At 47.0% G+C, this 19,012-nt stretch overlaps 2 long non-coding RNA genes across 2 annotated transcripts; both read left to right on the top strand.

Annotated features, from left to right (window-relative positions):
* The first annotated feature begins 80 nt into the window (after nt 1–80).
* On the top strand, nt 81–1,763 carry LOC310663899. Its single transcript, XR_014504648.1, has 2 exons — nt 81–644; nt 1,451–1,763. It is a non-coding gene; the product is annotated as an uncharacterized lncRNA (long non-coding RNA).
* A 12,991-nt stretch (nt 1,764–14,754) lies between these two features.
* On the top strand, nt 14,755–16,583 carry LOC310663923. The gene is made up of 2 exons (XR_014504678.1): nt 14,755–14,840; nt 16,373–16,583. It is a non-coding gene; the product is annotated as an uncharacterized lncRNA (long non-coding RNA).
* The last annotated feature ends 2,429 nt before the right edge of the window (nt 16,584–19,012 follow it).

Genomic DNA, 19,012 nt, shown 5'->3' with positions numbered 1-19,012 from the left:
GGGAGAGGAGGAGATGGAGGGGCACGAGAAGAGGGGGGGCTCGCTGCCGCCTCCTCCTCCGCCGCCGCCTCCTGTCGTGTGTGCGTGTGTGTGTCCCCTCCAACCCGGCCAGCTAGCCCTTCCCACGCCCAGCAGTGCTGCAGAAAGATGTAATATGCGCGCAAGCGATATAGCGCGAGAGATTAATTTTCTCCTCCCCCCCCCTCCGCCGTGCAATGCCGAGGTGCAAGAGGGAACCCCCTCAGCCTGCGCGGTGGGCGATTGTTTGTTGGTTGTTGAAAGGAGGATTTCCTCGCCCGCTTCGCAATATCGCCTACTACCTCTTAGGGGAGGGGGTGGATTGGCGAGTGGGGGGAACTAGCGATCCTCTAAGGCACGTCGATCCTCGGGAACTCTGCCCGCGATGAGATCGAGGGAAGGGGCGACGATCCCGCGGGCGCCTTTTCCTGGGAAGTAGGCTCTGCTGAACTCTGAAAATCGAGGGGGGGGGTGTCTTTTACTTCGGAGGAAACACGCGCGGGAAAAGGGCTTGAGAACCACGTGGGCGCGCAGCCTGCGCTCGTGACTGCGCGGCGGACCTGTGCCACTCGCGGGTGGACTGGGCTGGCGTACACCCGAGGAAACGTTCCTGGCGAGACCTGCACGTGAGAAAAGTTCCGGGTGGGATTGCAACCGGACGGGGGAGGGGGTCCACTCTTGTTGTGGCTCCTCTCTCTCTCTCTCTCTCACTCACACACACACACACACACACACACAACGCGCCAGTCACGTCTCTATTCCGGCAATCTGGTTTTCTGAAAAGGCAGAATTTGCGGCGACTAGAGATACACCCCACGAGCAAACAAGTCAGAATCTGCAAACAAGAGAAGGGCAATGTTAATCTTTTCCTGCACCCAAAAGGAATAATAGTATTTTTTAAAAAATAATAATAATAATAATAATAGTGGGGTGTTGGTGTATTTTATTTTATTTCTTCAAGTCGGATTCCCAAGCTTTAAAAGAAGAGAAATAAATGAGTCTGAAGAAAAAGAGAGAGAGAGAAATGAGCGAAGGACTTAAAAGGGGGAGGGGACCTGCCAGGGGGAAAGGGGAGAGGAAGGGGGAGACTGTTTGGGAAATTGCAAAGGGGGCGTCCAAAAGAGTAGTGGCGGGTTTTTGCAGGGATAAATAAAAGAAGAGGAAAAGAATGATGGTGGTGGGGGCTGATTTCAGGGAGCCGAAATGGCACCGGGAGATGTGTGTGCGTGTGTAAGCAACGCTGAAGCGAATTAAGATGCAGGGTGCATTTTGGGGCAGGCGGCAACCCAAGCAGATCAGAGCCCTGCTTAATTTGCTTTGCTTCTCCACTATGGCGCTTTCCTCTTCCCCCACCTCTGTGGCTTCTCCTTCCCTCCCCCCCCCCTTCCCCATCTCTTTTAATCGCCTCTTGTTTCTGCTCCTTTGCACACAGACACAAGAGCCACGAAGCCGGCGGAGTTTCGAGGTTTCCAGCCGCAGGACCGCGCGGGCTTACAGGTGGATCCATCTATCTCCCTCTCCGGCTTCTCGATCTCTCCCTTTCCTCCTCTCTTTTCACAATCCTGGGGAAAGAACTCCTGGTTTCTTGGAGAGGGGGAGAAACATTGCGCCGGAAAAGCTTCGTTCTTCGAGCCCAGTGTTTCCCAAACTTATTGGAGCTGAGTTAACTGCTACCCCACTCCGACCGAGACACAGGAGCACTCTTTGCATCAGCGGAGGAAAAGAGGTTTTATTTTAGAAAGCAAGAGAGAGTGAAAATGCCGCCCCCCCTTAGGAGAGAAGCCCCCTCCTGGTACTTATGCATGAGTCATGATGCTGAACAAGATCCCTTGATCAGAAGCAGAAAGGGGGCATAAGCTCTATGTGCTTTGCATACAGAAGGGGCTAGACTGAGTCTCCAGCATCTTCAGGTAGGGAGCAGAAGGCTCTGGTCTGAAACCCCAGAGACCCCTCTGCTGGTCTGTGTTGGCCAGTCTTTGAATACCTAGTCCTCTCCAGATGTTTTGATGTATCTCTTCTTGCCCACCCACAAGCAGTGGAAGCTGGTCCATCATGCCACCAGCCAGCGCATAGTTAAACTATGGAACCAGGAGGCGGTGATGGCCACAAACATGGGTGGCTTTCAAAGAGGATTGGACAAATTCATGGAGGACCGCTCTAGCCATGGCTACTAGCCATAATGACTGTGTTCTGCTGCCATAGTTGGCAGCAAGAAGGCTTCTGAATATCAGTTGCCAGAAGCTAAAGGAGAGGGGAGTGACTTCCCTCAAGCATCTGTGAGAACAGGATGCTGGGCTGGGTGGATCATTGGCCTGATCCAGAAGGCTCTTCTTATGTCAACCAGTCCAGGGGGTGGGATTGCCTGCCAGCTCCCTCCTCCTCCATCTCAGTATTGCACTTGTACAACTCAGCAGGACAGAGGATGGAGATGAATGCAGAAGGCGTTGGATCTGCCTGTCATTGTCTCTGGCTCCATCTACTGTTGGGGCTCCCTACCTTCTGCCTTACCAGTCAGAATCAGCACCAGCCACCACTGGTAACAATTGGTAGTCCCAAACATCAGGATGGCACCTGGCTGGCGAAGTCTGGTGCAGTCAATACTGAGCTAGATGAGCCAATGGTCTGACTATATAAGGTAGCTTCCTGGGAGGCAAGCTTGGAGAGGGGACTCCTGCAGAGACCCAATAGGCAGCCTCCTCTGCGATTCGTCACTTCTCCTGCATCCCTATTTCAGGAGCGATCTGATCACACCCACCACTGAGATGTGACAGAATGACCTGCAGACTCAGCCAAGGATGATCAGAAGGCGTTGAGAAGGGCAGAGCAGTGAGTCATGCTGAGACACGAGTGGGCAGCCTCCTCCACTATTGATGGATGCTTTGGATTCAAAGTTTCCTTTCATCGTTTGAAACAGTTTCTTTCTTATGACATAGAGTTGTGCTGCTCTAGACTGAAGGCAGTGGGGCAGGATCACTATCCAGCACCTCAAGGCTCCAAACTGATATACATCTGATATATTTGCTTCTTCAATTTATTTCACACATACTGTTTAAAATTAGTGCTGTGCTGAACATTTCTCCTGGTTGTTGTTGTTGTTGTTTTACCATTAATGAATGGTAATTAATGAAGAAATTGCATTTGAAAATTATCAAAAGGAAGACAAAGTTTGGGCAGATTTCTCATGGCTGAAGTGCTGAGTTTTTGAGTTGCTTACTCTACTTTACTTCTTGAGGTGGTAGAGGGGGTGTTTGTGAGGGTTCTTGCTTTTTTTCTGCAAATTGCCTCACTTGTGGTCTGCACTCTGCTGCAGCCTTCCTGGGTGCCAGCACTTCATCAAAGCCCAACAGCTTTGACATTGTGAGATAAATTCTTCCACCGAGCTTTTTCAGATCAAGAAGTCGGGAAGGCTACAGGTTGCTGGAGAAATCTCACACCAACTGAAATTCATATATATATATGTATATATATGTGTGTGTGTGTGTGTGTGTGTGTGTGTGTGTATATATATATATATATATATATGAAACAATAAAAGGCTATCAAAGACACCAGTGGCAGCCAGCTTCTAAAACAGCAACAAAATAAATGCCATTAAAATTAAAAATTAGAGAAAATCGTTTGCCAAATCTGTGCAACTCTTTTGGAGAAAATGGTAACTGGACAGTTAAACTGAAGCCTGGTCAAAGTTGAGGTCCTGTGGGTCAGGTACATTTTTGACTGAGAAGACCTGCTCTGGAATGGGATTACAGGTTTGTTGTTGTTGTTGTTGTTGTTGATCAGTGGATCCTAGTGAAGGCTCCAGTCTTAGCGCCACTTATCTGGGAATAGCTCCATTGAATTCAATAGGACTTAGTCACATCATAACTAACTTGTCTCATTGATTTCAGTGGGACCTAAGTTCAACTAGCAGGACTCTGGATCCCACCCAAAATCTTTACCTGCTACCTTATTGTAATATGAGATTGGTAGTCTGGCAGATGGTCCAATGCAGGGCGATCCAAAGACTTTTTAATAGTCTCGAGAATAACTAAGTTGATAGAGCATAAGATTCTTAATCTCAGGGTTGTGAGTTCGAGCCCCACGTTGGGTGAAATATTCTTGCATTGTAGTGGGTTGGTCTATATGATCCTCATGATCCCTTCCAGCACCACAACTCTATGATTCTAAGACACTACAAATAAGGAGGCCATGCTTCATGTTGCCACTTAGGGCAGGGCCTGAGCAAAGCCTGGTTGGGCAGGCTCTTGGGGGAAATAGTGGTCCTTCAAGTATCCTGGACTCAAGATTTCTTAGATCTTGAAAGGTCAATAGCAACACTTTGAATTGTGCCCAAAAAACAAATTCTTGTTGTTTAGTCATTTATGTCGTGTCCGACTCTTCGTGACCCCATGGACCAGAGCACGCCAGGCACTCCTGCCTTCCACTGCCTCCTGCAGTTTGGTCAGACTCATGTTTGTAGCTTTGAGAACACTGTCCAACCATCTCGTCCTCTGTTGTCCCCTTCTCCTTGTGCCCTCCATCTTTCCCAACATCAGGGTCTTTTCCAGGGAGTCTTCTCTTCTCATGACGTGGCCAAAGTATTGGAGCCTCAGCTTCAGGATCTGTCCTTCCAGTGAGCACTCAGGGCAAATAGGTAGTTCCTTAAGCACTGGCAACTTCCTTTATTCTGATTCTATGTAAGCAAATAGAGAGTGTTTTCTGAAGCAGAAATATAAGCCTGCTTATTCTGTAAGTATGCTTCACTGAGTTCAATGGAGCTTACCCCCAAGTAAGTGTGCCTGGGCTTGCAGCCCTGGAAGGTACTTCCTTTTCTCAGTCCCCACGGGTGACTCCAAATTCTACTATTCTGGAAGAGGGGGTGGAGAATGTTCCCTCTCCACCATTAACTTCCCTTTCCCACCTCTTGTCTATTTTGGGTGGCACATAAACGCCTCCTTCATTTGCAAACTTGATTTGACAACTTTGCCAGCATCTACTGTAGCTCGAGATTCCAAAACTTTAATATTTTGTCAGCAAGATGTCATGTGACAACCCAAATGTGTTAATGTGTCACACCTTCATGTGAAAATGAGATTTCTGAATTGCAAAAGAATGTACATTTTGAAATCCGGCTTCTGAAATACCTGGGCTCTAATGGCAATGCAGGCAGAAATCCAGTGGTTGTAGCTTCCTGATTACTGCATTTCCCATCAATGGGAAAATTTGCATTTCCTGAATATCTGTCTGTTGAAGGCATAGAAGCCATGGGGGGGGCTACTAATCTATATCAAAATAGCATTTGGCATGCTGACTTCCACACTCTGAAACTTCTGCTCACATGTCTGCATCCTGATTGTGTCATTCCAGGACATTGTGTCTCTGTGTGGCAGCAGATATTTGGAGAAAATTCTGCACGGTGGCCTTCTTCTTCTGCAGGGGTTAGAGAAAGTTTCTGAAATTCTTTTAAGGGGGGGATCCAGAAATTTTAGTCATATGACAACGACTCTTGGGCAAAGCATTTTAAACTTTAAAGTGCTTCTCAAAAGGGCTGTTTGATGCAACCCCCACCCCCTCCTTGGCTGCTTCAAAGAGCACTTTTGCAAAAGGCTTTAAGACAGTTCCCGTTCTCCCTTTTCAGGCTGAAACTGGAGCTCTTGCATGTTTCCCTGCACTCCCCTTTTGTACTTTTAAGATCAGGAGCTTAAAGGAGGAGCAAAGCGGAGACCTGCAAAGCCATGCATTTGACAGATGGGCAACCCAACCACTTGTTAATCATGCAATGTAATAATGACCTCTTGTGACCTCGCCCACCAGTCAAATTTGGCCCACAAGGTTGATCCTGATAAGGATCTGGCCTGTGGAGCCAAAAAGGGTCCCCCATCTGTTTTGAAAGGTCCTCTTGATGGAAGATGCCTGGGATTGAAGCTAGGATGTTACACTTGCTTCACAGGTGCTTCACCGCTGATCTATGGCTCCTCTGCTGCAGCGCTCTGAAAGAAGTCAAAGGAAGGAAATGTACTCAGCCTTCACATACATTTCCCTCTTGCATCCTGGGAAGATGTATTATGCTGACTGGAGGCAACAATTTTTGGTCTTGCCTCTTGCCAAGATGCAGTCTTGGTTCCCCATCCATATCAGCCTGCAAACAGCACGAAGCACCAATGGGACAATGATACTTTCCTGTTGTCTGGGATGGATAATCTGAATCAGTTCCCCATAATTTACATCCACAAACAAGCAGCATAAGCTGAGCACTGCCGTAGCGGAAACGTGGGACGAGTTGAACAGTTTAATTCTGCACCATCTCAGTTTTGCAGGTGCTCAGTTATAGGTCTGTTAAATCTTCTTTTGTGCAGGTGATTTGAAGGAACACACAAAAAGCCCACATTTAAATTTATGCATTTTGCATACACTTTGGTGCTTTTCAGTGTCTTCTCCTAAATGGGGGAGGGGGGGAGATACCTTGGGTTGGATCCAATGCTATTCATCCTCATAGTAGGCTCATTGAAGTCCATTGTGATTAACTTTAATTTTAATGGGTCTACTCTGAGTAGGACTGGAACTGGAGACAAACCCTTGCCCACATTTCAAAGTGCATCTCTGTTATTTTCATTCAGATGACAGATAAAGATGCACTTCTTTGCCCAGACTTTTGGAGAAGGAGGAAGTGCATAGTGATGTTTTAAAATTGTTTTGCATCTTCTGCCTATTTTATTTGTGATTGCAGTCATACCTTGGATCTCGAACGCCTTGGCTCCCGAACAAATTGGCTCATGAATGATCAAAACCCGGAAGTGAGTGAACTTCATGGCTGATTGGGGATTTGAACCCTGGTCTTCCAGGTCCTAGGTTACTGTGGGTTAGGACTTCAGTGCCCTTTCTATCTACTAACACAGGCCTGTGACTGCAGAAGCAGAATAAACCTAGCAAAACAATAAAATATTGCAGAATACATTGTGCAAAATAGGAGGGATGCAAACTGCTAGTCTTGTTGCAGAATCTGGTTTATCTTATTGCTAGTATTTCAGAAGATCTTTTAATTTAATTTTTAACAGACATAGATTGCACACAGCTCTGGCTATAGTTGGGCTAGAATGATGGAGCCTGAACACACACACATAGTTTGCCATGTTTCCCAATGTCATTCCTGCCTGATCTGTTCTAATTCAATCCCCAGGCTGTAGCTGGGATGTTCCCTGCCTCAGAAAAAGTAGGGCTTATGTCTGAGTTAGCATGATAATGGAGTGTAAATCTATATGCAGAGGTTTTCAATTCCTCTATAATGAATTGATAAAGTTGCTGCGGTTCCCACCAGAGCTCATTGCAAACACCTCTGAGACAGCAGCCTAAATCCCCAGATCCCTAGTAATGGGTTCCTGCTAAGGGGAATTTTCAATTTCCCTCCAAAGCATAGAAGGTCTCGTCTCTCAGTTGCAAAGGTACAAGGGCTGGCCCAGCACAACCTGCAGCTGTGTGCACATTGAAGGAGCCCCGCTTTTCTCCATCGGGCCTCTGGTAAGGTGTGCTTACCTGTGCACATGGAACAGATGCAGAAACTATTGCAATGGAGGGAAACAATAGGAGGACCCTATAGAAGAAATGAAATGAGCAGGCATGGTGATCTGAGAAATTCCACTTTTCAGGATGGGACCCTGTTCCTAAACCGTTCTACAGAAGAACATGGCTTGATGCTCTGGAGAACGGTTTTGTGGATTTCAAATAACACTTCAAATAACAGTGGTGTTTTGTGGTACCTGCAAAGACCATTTCATCTAATCTCTATCTTTCCCTGCCCCACTCCCAGTGGAGTCTGGTCCACTGGGGCAAATGAGCCCCACAACCTTGGCTTGCCCTCAGCCAACCCCCCTCTGTCTGATTGTAAGTAAGAGGATGGGGAGGTCATTGACTCTAGCTTCAACTAGTGTCGGCCTCCCAGTCTTCTGTCCTATCAGTCCCCAATGGGCACCAGCTGCTACCATCCATATCTGACATCAGGGGTAAGGCAGGTGGACACGGCTTGGCGAAAACAACCTCACATGCCAGATGAAGAGAAGTGGTGGGCCTAATAATAAGGTCTGTGGGGTGGAAGGTCTCCACTACTGCTCAAAGCATCACAAAAGGGGGTAGACACAAGATCTCAACAGAATCCAAGTCCTCACGGTCCCCACTGGAGTCTGCTCACCCCCCCCCTTGCTTTTCTAAGCTGTTCAGCTCACACATGCATCAAAAGAAAACAGTGCTGACAGCAGAACTCCATATTTTTACCCCTTCCTTCCCTCCTCCCCATTATCTCTCAGAGTAGCTCGAAGGCAGCTTTTGATGTGGTGCCTGCTTTTTTCCCCCTTCTCCCCAAGTGTGTTGGGAGAAGGTGCCCACGTGTTGCAACGAGACTGACTTTCGCAAACAGATCAGCCTTACCCGAGAGACTCCGAAAGAGGGTGTGGGTGGAAAGGGGAGGAAAAGCTGATATCTGTCACTCTCGGGAGCTGCATTGCCAAATTAGGGAGATGGGGACCAGACGGGGTTAATCTGCAAGCAGCTGGGGGTGGCTGGAGGCAGCAAAGCTTGTACCCGGCTCCCAATTAGGTCCCAGCAGATGCTCAGGATGACCTTAGAAGACAGGAAAGCAAGAGCAGGAGAAACTGGTCCAACTGCTGCTTTCTTTGTACTGACCCCCTTTTCCCAGCAAGCCGAAAGACAAGAGTGTGCCTCAAATTGATTTCCCAGTTGTTTCCTCTCCCCAGAGTTTTTAGGGACTACAGACCTCTGAACAGGAGAAGATTCTCTAATGGCAAGAATCTATGATCATCCAGATAGGAACAGAGGAATCTGCCTATGTCCATCTAGTTCTGTATTGTCTACATTGGCAGCCAGCAGCTCTCCAGGATTCCAGCCAGGCTTCTCTCCAAGCCCTATCTGGAGATGCCAGGAACTGAACTCAGTATCTTCTGCATGCACAGCACATGCTATGCCACTAAGTTACAGCCCTTCCGCAGTGCTGCTGAACTACAGCTCTTTGGCCATGCCAGCCAGGCTGATTGGAGCTGGGAGGCAAACATCACTGGGAGGGTCACTGGTTCCCTCTCCTCCAGATTGGTACCCTGTTCTTTTATTTTTGCCCTTTATTATCCTGATTTGGACCACCTTTCCTTTTCCTTGCCTACCATTGAAGCCAGCTCCTCCTAGATGCCAGTGTGGTGGTATCTACAAAGAGCTCTTTGTGACACATAATTATGAGCCAATATGCCTAGGTGTAGTGGGCATGGATCGAAGAGAAGAGGTTTGGATCTCTTGGTTGTAACAATCACCAAGTGGCCTCAGGCAGGCTGGTATCAGGCTCTGGTTTCTTAAGAAAGGCCCATCTAGTCCTGCATCTTGTTCCCAGAATGCCCCATCAGATGCTCAAAAGCAGGGCGGTAGGAACAGCTTTCAGTTTCAGCTTCAGTGCCCTTCAATCGTGCTGTGTACAATTACAGTGCCGTGTAATCGTTCTTAATTCTCCCCAGTGCTACTTCTCAAGCTGGGAGTTGCAGGAAGTTGAACTGGGAACCTGTTTGGATCATAGGACTGGCTGGCTATGAACACTGAATAACTGGAACTCAGCAGTTTGGGCATACTCTGTCTGGAAGATCGCCATTTTAAAGGGACAGCACTTGCCTTTTAGGAACGTTGCTGTCCATGGTGTATAAATGATCTCTTTCCCCTTGATCTACTTTGCAGATTTGCACTTTGCAAAAAAGCCCACTGCAAAATTAGGCATGTCCACCTTCAGAAAGATCCTCATTTGGTTTAGAAAGGATTATTGGACTGTGTTAGGGGGTATTGACTTTTCATACAGTACTCTTGAGAATGCATCCTTCTTTACTTCTGAAGGATTACTTGGGGATGAAGGCTACCTTTGCTTGGAGGTAAGTAAATAATGACTATTTGCCCAACTAGCTCAGTACTGTCTACTCTGACTGGCAGTGCTCATATAGAGCCTTTCCTTTCACTTGCTACATGATCCTTTTAGCCTGCAGCGGGAAATTTGTTGTTGGGATTTGATTAGATGATAGGAGAGGATATATTCATTAGATAATATCCTTCCTTCCTCAAGTTTATGAGTACAGCAGAGTGCCATCCCTTTGCAGCTTAAAGGGGAAGCTTAGATAAGTACAGTAGTACCTCAGGTTAAGTACTTAATTCCTTCCGGAAGTCCATTCTTAACATGAAACTGTTCTTAACCTGAATCACCACTTTAGCTAATGGGGCCTCCTACTGCTGCCGCGCTGCCAGAGAGCAATTTCTGTTCTCATACTGAAGCAAAGTTCTTAAGCTGAAGCACTATGTCTGGGTTAGCGGAGTCTGTAACCTGAAGCGTATGTAACCTGAAGCGTACATAACCTAAGGTACCACTGTATTAGTATTTTAGTATTAATAATGCAGGATGCTTTAAGGAGGACTGGATATTCCTGGTATTACCCCCTTTAAAGGTAAAGGGACCCCTGACCATTAGGTCCAGTCACGGACAACTTTGGGGTTTTGGCGCTCAGCATGTTTTACTGGCCGAGGGAGCCGGCGTACAGCTTCCGGGTCATGTGGCCAGCATGACTAAGCCACTTCTGGTGAACCAGAGCAGTGCATGGAAACGCCATTTACCTTCCTGTCGGAGCGGTGCCTATTTATCTACTTGCACTTTGATGCGCTTTCAAACTGCTAGGTTGGCAGGATCAAGGACCGAGCAACGGGAGCTCACCCCATCGTGGGGTTTCGAACCGCCGACCTTCCAATCGGCAAGCCCTAAGCTCAGTGGTTTAGACCACAGCACCACCTGTGTCCTGTATTACCCCCTTTACTCCCCCTTTAAAAGTAAAAAATAACATTTACTCAGTATAGGTCTTAAAGAATAACAGATACAACAGCTTGGTGCAGGCAGGCTTAAAATACTAATTGAGTTACAAGACATACTAAGTCTAGCTTTAAAATGGAGTCTGATCTTGAGCCCAGAATTATAGGTGTTCTCACGTTGCAGGCATGATGGAAAAGAGGATGCGCCCAGGCAGCGAGGAGCATGCATAGTTACATCATTTCCTGTCAGGAGACAAATAGGGAAGTGATATCACATTATTCCTTTTAGCAAGTTTACAGGAAAGCTCTTTGAGCCTCAGCCCCTTTGTGTGCCTAATTGGCAAAACAGAAATTGTTGGGTTTGACGGAAGTAAATATCCCACATGTGTGGCCCTCCAGATGTTGCTGAACTACAATTTCCACCATCCTTTTAAGTAAGGCCATGTTGGCTGGGGTTGTCGGGAGTTGTAGTTCAGCATCATCTAGAAAAGCACATGTACCCCATTCCTGCTTTTAATGGAAGATGCCACAGATTTAACCAAGGACCTTCTGAAGTGATGCATACACACACCCATCCACCTGCATATGTCCCCATAGGAATTCAGTAATCCTTATAAAACCTTTATAAATTAGGCCACTGTTAATCCCATCTAGAAGAGCCAATAGTCTGTGACTTGCCTTTGAGGTCCTTCTGACCAGCAAATGGAAGCTAGGACTGTGTACCGCAGGGTTTCCCAAACTTGGGTATCCAGCTGTTTTAGACTACAGTTCCCATCATCCCTGACAGCTGGTCCTGCTAGCTAGGGATGATGGGAGTCGTAGTCCAACAACAGCTGGAGACCCAAGTTTGGGAAACCCTGGTGTACAGCCTGTCCTCCCAATCCACTGTATGGCCCCTTTCTGTGACCCCTGGATCAGGACTATCTGCCCTTTGCCACCCAGGATGGCAATCCCCATCTTGACCCAGATCCATGCCCAAAGCAATCAGGAGAAGGGTCTTATCATCCAGTTACAGCCCTATTTAGCCAAGGTCCAGATCCCTCTGAATAAGCCCACTTTCACTCATCCCTACTGGAAATAGTTACAGGGGAAACTATGGGCTCCTTGAATGCTTCCCATTTTAGGTTCAGAGTGCATATACCCCACCGTACAGTGTGTCTGTTTCACCTCAAATTCCTCCAGTCACAAATCAGACTAATTAGAAGTTTTTAGTGCTTTCCTAAGACGTTGTTAAAAAAATGGCAATGACAATGAAAATAAGGTATAAAATTATCTCTTACAATTAAACTATAATTACAAAGAATTGTGGCAAATAAAGCAAATGTCTGGTCCTTAGGACCTCAATTAAATCAAGAAAGAAAGAAATATAAATAGAATTCTCAACTAAGCTTACAAACAAAACAATCCAACTCATGAATTATAAGGTCAAAATACTCCTGCAAACATCCTATTAGCAATTAGTAACGAGAAAGAGAAGGAAGAAAGGGGCATGAAGACCAAAGATCCTAATTAAAGTCATTGATTAATATGGATTTTGATCAAGCTAGACAAGTTTCTTCATGGCTACTGTAGTCTCAGATGTTTGATGGTGCACTGAACACGCTTGTTAGGAACTGTAGCTGAGCTCCCTTTGTGCCAGGCTGGGTATGTGTGGATTGGGAACAGAACTTCCTCCTTCCATCCAGTCCTGCTAGCCTGCACTGGCCTTTATCCATGGAATGATGCCAGCATCATCACTAGCACTGAACTCCCCATGCTTCCTGCTTAATGCACAGGCTGTCGTGTTCAGGTCTGATGCTAGATCCCATGGAGAAAGAGGCAAGGCTGGTCAAAGGTTACCAGAACACAGATATATCCAAGTAAACAACTTGCTCCAACAAAGGTTGGGAGCAGGCTGAAGCCTTTTAAGCCTCTGTCTCCAGGCTGCCTAGTCCATCCCCTTATGGAGATCTTCAGAGACATAAAGGGTCAACCCTCAGACCTGAATACAGGCACTCCTCCCTTCTGTAGCTTCCCTCCCACTGATGGGCAGTGGGAGGCATCTGGTTCCTAGGGTTCAGGGGGAGGTTCCTTTGAAGGTCTTGTCTCTGACCCTATAGATCCTGGTGGTCTGGAAGCTTCCTATGGGAGCCTCAGCCAACAGTCTCGGGTGCAATGGCCTCCCATTGCAATGGCCTACCAGCAGTCAGCCCTGACCCTCACCTGGTTCCCCATCTGATACCACGTCAACTCTGTGTCCAGGTCACTGATAGGTTCATGGATCACAAGTGGACAGAAATGCTTCTGGCAGGATCTAAAATAGTTTAATAGTCAATTCCTCTTCCTGGGGAACTCTGGAAATTGTAGCTCTAGGAGGGGATTAAAAGTATTCTGACAACACTCAGCACTGTTGGCAAACTACGGCTCCCAGGATTCTTTGGGGGAAGCCATGGCTGTTTATAGTGGTATCACAGTGCTTTCAGTGCACATTGCTAATGTGACCCTAGGCTCTTTCTGTGCCTCAAGGGCACCTAGATCCCCCTCACCTTGCAGGACCATGAAGACTTCTGGATCATGCTGGTCTTGAACTTGGGCAACAACAGTATTCACCACATACTGCCCTTGTTTTACATGTGCTGATAGCCCAGCTTGGCCATGTCATCAACATGATGATGCTCTGTGTTGTCCATTTACACCAGGGATGTGACCCTCCAGAGGCTGTGGTACTATAACCCCTATCATCCCTGTCAATTGGTCATGCTGGCTAGGGCTCATAGGAGCCAAGAATATCTGGAGGACTATAGCTAAGCCACTTTCTCGCCTAGAAAGTAGATTCCACTAAACTCAATGACGCTTACTCTCGAGGAAGTATGTTCAGGGCTTCACTGTTAAGCTCACTTGCAGGTAGAGACCTAAGCAAGTAGCACCCATTCTTTCTTCTTCTTCTTCTTCTTCTTCTTCTTCTTCTTCTTCTTCTTCTTTGCTACAATCAGCACTATTTCCATTCTGCTGCAGTTCGGCTTCTGCTAAAACCTACTTTTTCCATCTCAATATACACTATATCCAAAATGAAAGCAATTCATTACAGAATTCATTACACAATAAACTTGAGTGCATTGCATGGAAGCGGAACATCAAAGACAATGCAAAACAACAGCAACAACAATCATTTGCAGACTCACAAAAACAATTGTGAGCGATTCCCCTTTTGCGATCTTGGACCAACATTTTCATTTCTGATCAAATTCTCTGACATCCTTGCTTGCAGATGTGCCTTTATGTGCCCTGTGTGGCAACACCCACCTGTCCAACACTGCTCCTGAATGTACCCGGATTCCCCATGCTCCTCATAAGGTCTTCCATCTGGACCCTGTTTCAAGGCTAATGCGTATCCTCTCTTAATTATTGATTTGTTTATTACAGACACACTGGCAGGACATTCATTGCCTCTCGCATGCCAGATCTGTGGCTCAAACCACACAAGGGTCCAGGGGGTGGCTCAGATGTTGGCACAGAAGCCACACTGAACAGTGATGGGAGTTGCACCATGGCTTTTGCGGGGCTTCTGCAGCTGCGCCTCTCCATCCCCTAGGCAGACTGCCCCTTGCTGGCTTGGGAAGGCTGGAGATTATCGTTTTTCATTTGCTATCATTTTGTTCTCCATTTAAAGTGCCTGATTCCTCTTGGCTCCAATAGTGAGCTGGAGATGGACCCCGTATGCCATGGGGAGGAGCCCCGCAGAACTGGAAGGGGCTTCCTCTCCCTCTCCCTCCCTCTCTCTTTCACAGCATCGCTTCTTAATGTGTCAAGTGGAAGTTTGGGGAACTTGGCACGCCAGATCACAACACAATTATGCCATCGAGCACCGAAGCTGCTGTCATCTTCGCACAGGGAGAGATTAGATCCTACACATTAACGTGATGGTTAATGATTTTTCTTTCTTTTTTTTGCAGGGCGTTTGGATGCAGGGAAAACATACACTGGCATACTGATGTTTTGGGAAGAAAAGAAGAAAAACTCAACCCTGTTATTCTAAGGTAATAAATCTGTCACTTCCTCTCCCTAACTCTTGGGTTTTGCAAAATGCAGCAGGGCAAAGGTGTGTGTCATGGTGCAGAAATACAGATTCAATCTACCTCAGTGTTCCTTCTTTGTTCGGTTTTGTTTTGTTTGTTTGTTTACATACCCAGAGCTCATTCAGACTTTATCCAGAAGTGATAGGCACTCTTGATTCTCCCTTGCTGGTATTAAGTCAGCAGCATAAGTGCTAGCAAAACCTCTGTAGGCTCTGGCTAGTCTTCACGACAATCTTGTAAGACACTAAGGCAAGAGTGAGCAACCTTTTTCTCTCTCATGAGGGCCACATTCCTTTGGACGCAATCAGTTGTGGGAGGCAGATGCCAGCAGTGTCACAGTACCGAGTCAGGTGACCAAAGGAGCCAAAGCTGACCAACAGCATGCCCCCGTAAACAGTTGCGGCTTGCCCACTAGAACCCTGAGTACTGTAGTTTGTGAAGGGTGCTGAGAGTTGTTAGGAGACCCCTAGTCCCCTCACAGAACTACAATTCCCAGAGTGGTTCAACAATCAAGAGAGCTTGATTGTTAAACCACTCTGGGAATTGTAGCTCTGGGTGGGGAATAGGGGCGTCCTGACAACTTTCAGCACCCTTCACAAGCAACAGCTCCCAGGATTCTTTGGGGGAAGCCATGACTGTTTAAAGTGACATGATACTAATGTATAGTGCAGATAAGGCCTTTGTGAGTTAGTTGTCCCTTAGCGTTACAGTTTGGGGAATTACAGAAGCCTTTCTGTCTGGACTGAGCAAGGTCTTGCCGCCGGTGCAACTGGGCCTATTAAAAGCTTCCTTGCTGAGCCATTCTTTAGCAACCCCCCAAATGTCAAGGCAGTGTCCGTATGTGCAATCTTCTTGGCTGTACTGAATCATCTGCCTGCCTCAGACCCCTCCACTCCCCTTTGACCCATCTGCTCATTAACTGTGGCCTGCATAGCCTGACCTTTTGGCCTGCCTTAGCCTATGCCACTTGCCTCTAGCCCCCAGCTGGCTGATTATTTGCTCCGGCCTGCCCTTGGGGCTCTGACCCTGTTGACACTTTGCAGGGAGGGACTATAGGTTGGGGGCAGAGGACATGTGTTGCATGCAGAAGAACCATTGTTAAATCCTTGTCTCCCATTGAAAGGGTCTCAGGTTCCAGGGTTTGGAAAATCTCTGCCCAAGTCCTAGTAGGGCTACTTAAGGGCAGCACAGGCAGCATTGGACCTGATGACCCAATGGTCTGACTCCATAGAAGAAGGCTTCATGCATTCAACCTGCCCACCTCATTCATTCATTCAATTTATTTTAGTTAGACAGCTCAAAGCAAGTGTCTAATGAGTGATGGAAGATATTAGCAAAATCCCAGAGGTAGGACATCAATGTTTCCATCCCAGCTGTGCTGTTCAGTCACACTTTCTTAGCCCACATTCCAGTATCCCATTCTTTACAACTGCTGAACCTCTTTCACACAGTGGTGATTAAAGTCTTTTTTTTCTTTTTCTTTTTTGCATCAGACCACCCTACAGTGAAGTCTCTCTGACAGCACCTAGACCAGGATCATGCTTGGAGACAAGGGGCTCAGTCCAGAGAGGATAAAACTCTTTCTCAAAACACACAGGACATGGAAACTCAAGTTTCAAGTTTAATGCTCAACAAGCCAAGATCAAGTATGTTGAATTTTTTTTAAAAAAAGAAAAAAGATCCAGTAAAAATGTCAGGAAACAATCCAAGGCCACCATTACAGCGAGCTCAGCAATGAGAAGAAAGCTAGAAGAATGATCAAGGAACCAGAAACTTGTCCTGCTTCCATCGAATGGAAGGTTCAAGTGAAAGGCCTTATATACTCTGGTATCCTAAACCACACCTTAACCACAGCTGTTGGCAGTGAGAGGGTATCAAGGATTGTTCATGAGTAGACCAGTTAGTCTGAGTCCCTAGGCACATAAGGTGTCACCACTATTTAGTCTGGACTTGAAGATTCTGGCACCAGCCATCTCAAGGACTTAGTGGGGGCTGCTTTACCTCCTGCTCTGACAGGTCCATGTCAGGTATCAATTCAGATGGCCCCTCAAGGGGATCCTCAGCCCTGGATTCAGAGGGCTGCTGCTCAAGGTCCTTGACCTGTGGGATGTCTGCTTCATCCTCCAAGGATTCTGTGTCTGGCACCAGGTCAGGTGTCCCCCAGGTTGGACCAGTTCAGGGGCAATCCGAGATTCCAAAAGAGGGGTTCTGGTTGGGGACCACCCCATTTTGTGGATACATCGTTTTCCACTTTGTGTATTATCAACTTCAATTAGTGCTAGTTCAGAGAGAGCCCTAACTGGAAGGAGTTATGCAAAAATGGGGGGGGGGGGGAGAGAATCATGATTATGGGAACTCCGAAAAAAACAAATAAAAAGTGTTTGTGCCAAATGGCAAGAGGGATAAAATCAATTTATAGGGAGTGCTGTGTGATTACCCAGCTCAACTCTGGGGAACTCATAAGCAAAGCAGAGCAATGAAATCAAAAATTATAAGACAGTTGCAGAGTCCTACCTAAACAACTGAAACTCTTATGCAGCTACTTGCTCCAAAGCACTGAAACGCATTCTTGATTCAGGTCTGCTGCCAAGAGTGTCATGCGTCAGTGGAGTCAACCACAGTGAAGGAGGACATTGGCCAGCTCAAATTGGAGGGGATGCAGAACACTGAGACATGGTCCTGGGTCCCATGGCACCAACCAAATCAGGGAGGAGTTCAGAGGATTTGTCAGAGGAGGACCCCAAGGCTGGAGATGGGGGAGGCCTAAGAAATGAACTGGGAGAGGTCTTCACCCTGTAAATGTTGGATGTTAAAGAAGGGGATGGAGAAGTATGTGGGTTAGTGTCCACTCCTGCTCTGGAGAGGGAAATTTCTGTGATACCTGAAGAGGCAAGCAGACAGCAGAGCTAGTGGAACCAGAGGAGGAAGGGGGACTGGGAGAGACTGATTCAGGTCCCACCACCAACGACGCATCACCATCTGCATTGGTAATCCCCTCATCCATTGGAGCACACATTTCCAAGCTCAGTCTTCTCACTTGGGACAAGAACCATGACTCGCTCCATCCTGCTATTTAAAAGTAAAGTACGGTAAGTGGGCAGGGCAGGTGTTGAGACAAGGTCCTAGCTATCACCTACAGTGGTACCTTGGTTTAAGAACAGCTTAGTTTATGAACAACTTGGATTAAGAATGCTGCAAACACAGAAGTAGGTGTTTTGGTTTGTGAACTTTGCCTTGGAAGCAGAACATGTTCCGCTTCCTGTTGAGTGTGTGCCATTTGTAAATTGAGCCCCCCCCCCTGCTATGCAAAAGCATGTCTTGGTTTAAGAATGCTTTGGTTTAAGAACAGACTTTCAGAACAAATTAAGTTTGTAAACCAAGGTACCACTGTATTCATGAAACATGGAAGTACCAGGTATGTTATGAATTCTGTTTCCTGCATTTGAAGGTAATGCTGAGATGACGTTCTTGAATGAAGCGTTGAGGTTTTCTTGAGCCAAGAGTCTAAGTAGTGCATCCAAGTGAGCATGGAGCAAGGGCAATCTCTGCCACATGCAGCCTCCCTGGGTGTCATGAGTCCCGTAGAGACATCTTGGTGGAATTGAGGAGAGAGGGAGGAAGAATGAGAAGAGAATGTGGAGCTGGGGGATCCTGGCGAGGGACCCGGCAGGTTGGGAGGCACTGATCCAGATCCTGGGGAGGGGGCTGAGTGAATTGTTGGGAGAGAAGCCCACCTCAGTGCCATCAGACAGCCCTGTCTCTATAACCATGGCTGTGGAGACAGTTGCACAGCGGCAAACAGGCTCAACAAACCCTGCCTGCCCAGAGGAATGCCTGCCTGTTTGCTTGCCCAGCCCAGTGGCTTAGGACACCAGCCACACAAATGACGGTGCCCTCCCAGCTCTTCAAAAGAAGGATGTGTCAAATGTTGGAACATCTCAGCTTGTGCTTAGCTGTATACCTAGACCTCTGTGGCACCTGTTGACCTGTATCCTTTGCAACCTGACTTATGTATCATAGTGACCTACACATGAATGCCTTTGACAAGAAGCTAGTTGGGAGTCTGACTACTGCATCTAACAGTGAGAGCCAGGAAAATAGTGGATTTAGTCATCAATCCTAAACACCGGGGC

The sequence above is a fragment of the Podarcis tiliguerta genome (assembly GCF_965153285.1).
Source record: "Podarcis tiliguerta genome assembly, chromosome: 14".
Taxonomy (NCBI): domain Eukaryota; kingdom Metazoa; phylum Chordata; class Lepidosauria; order Squamata; family Lacertidae; genus Podarcis; species Podarcis tiliguerta.
Note: the sequence above shows the minus strand (reverse complement) of the source record. Positions and strands in the feature narration are given on the sequence as shown.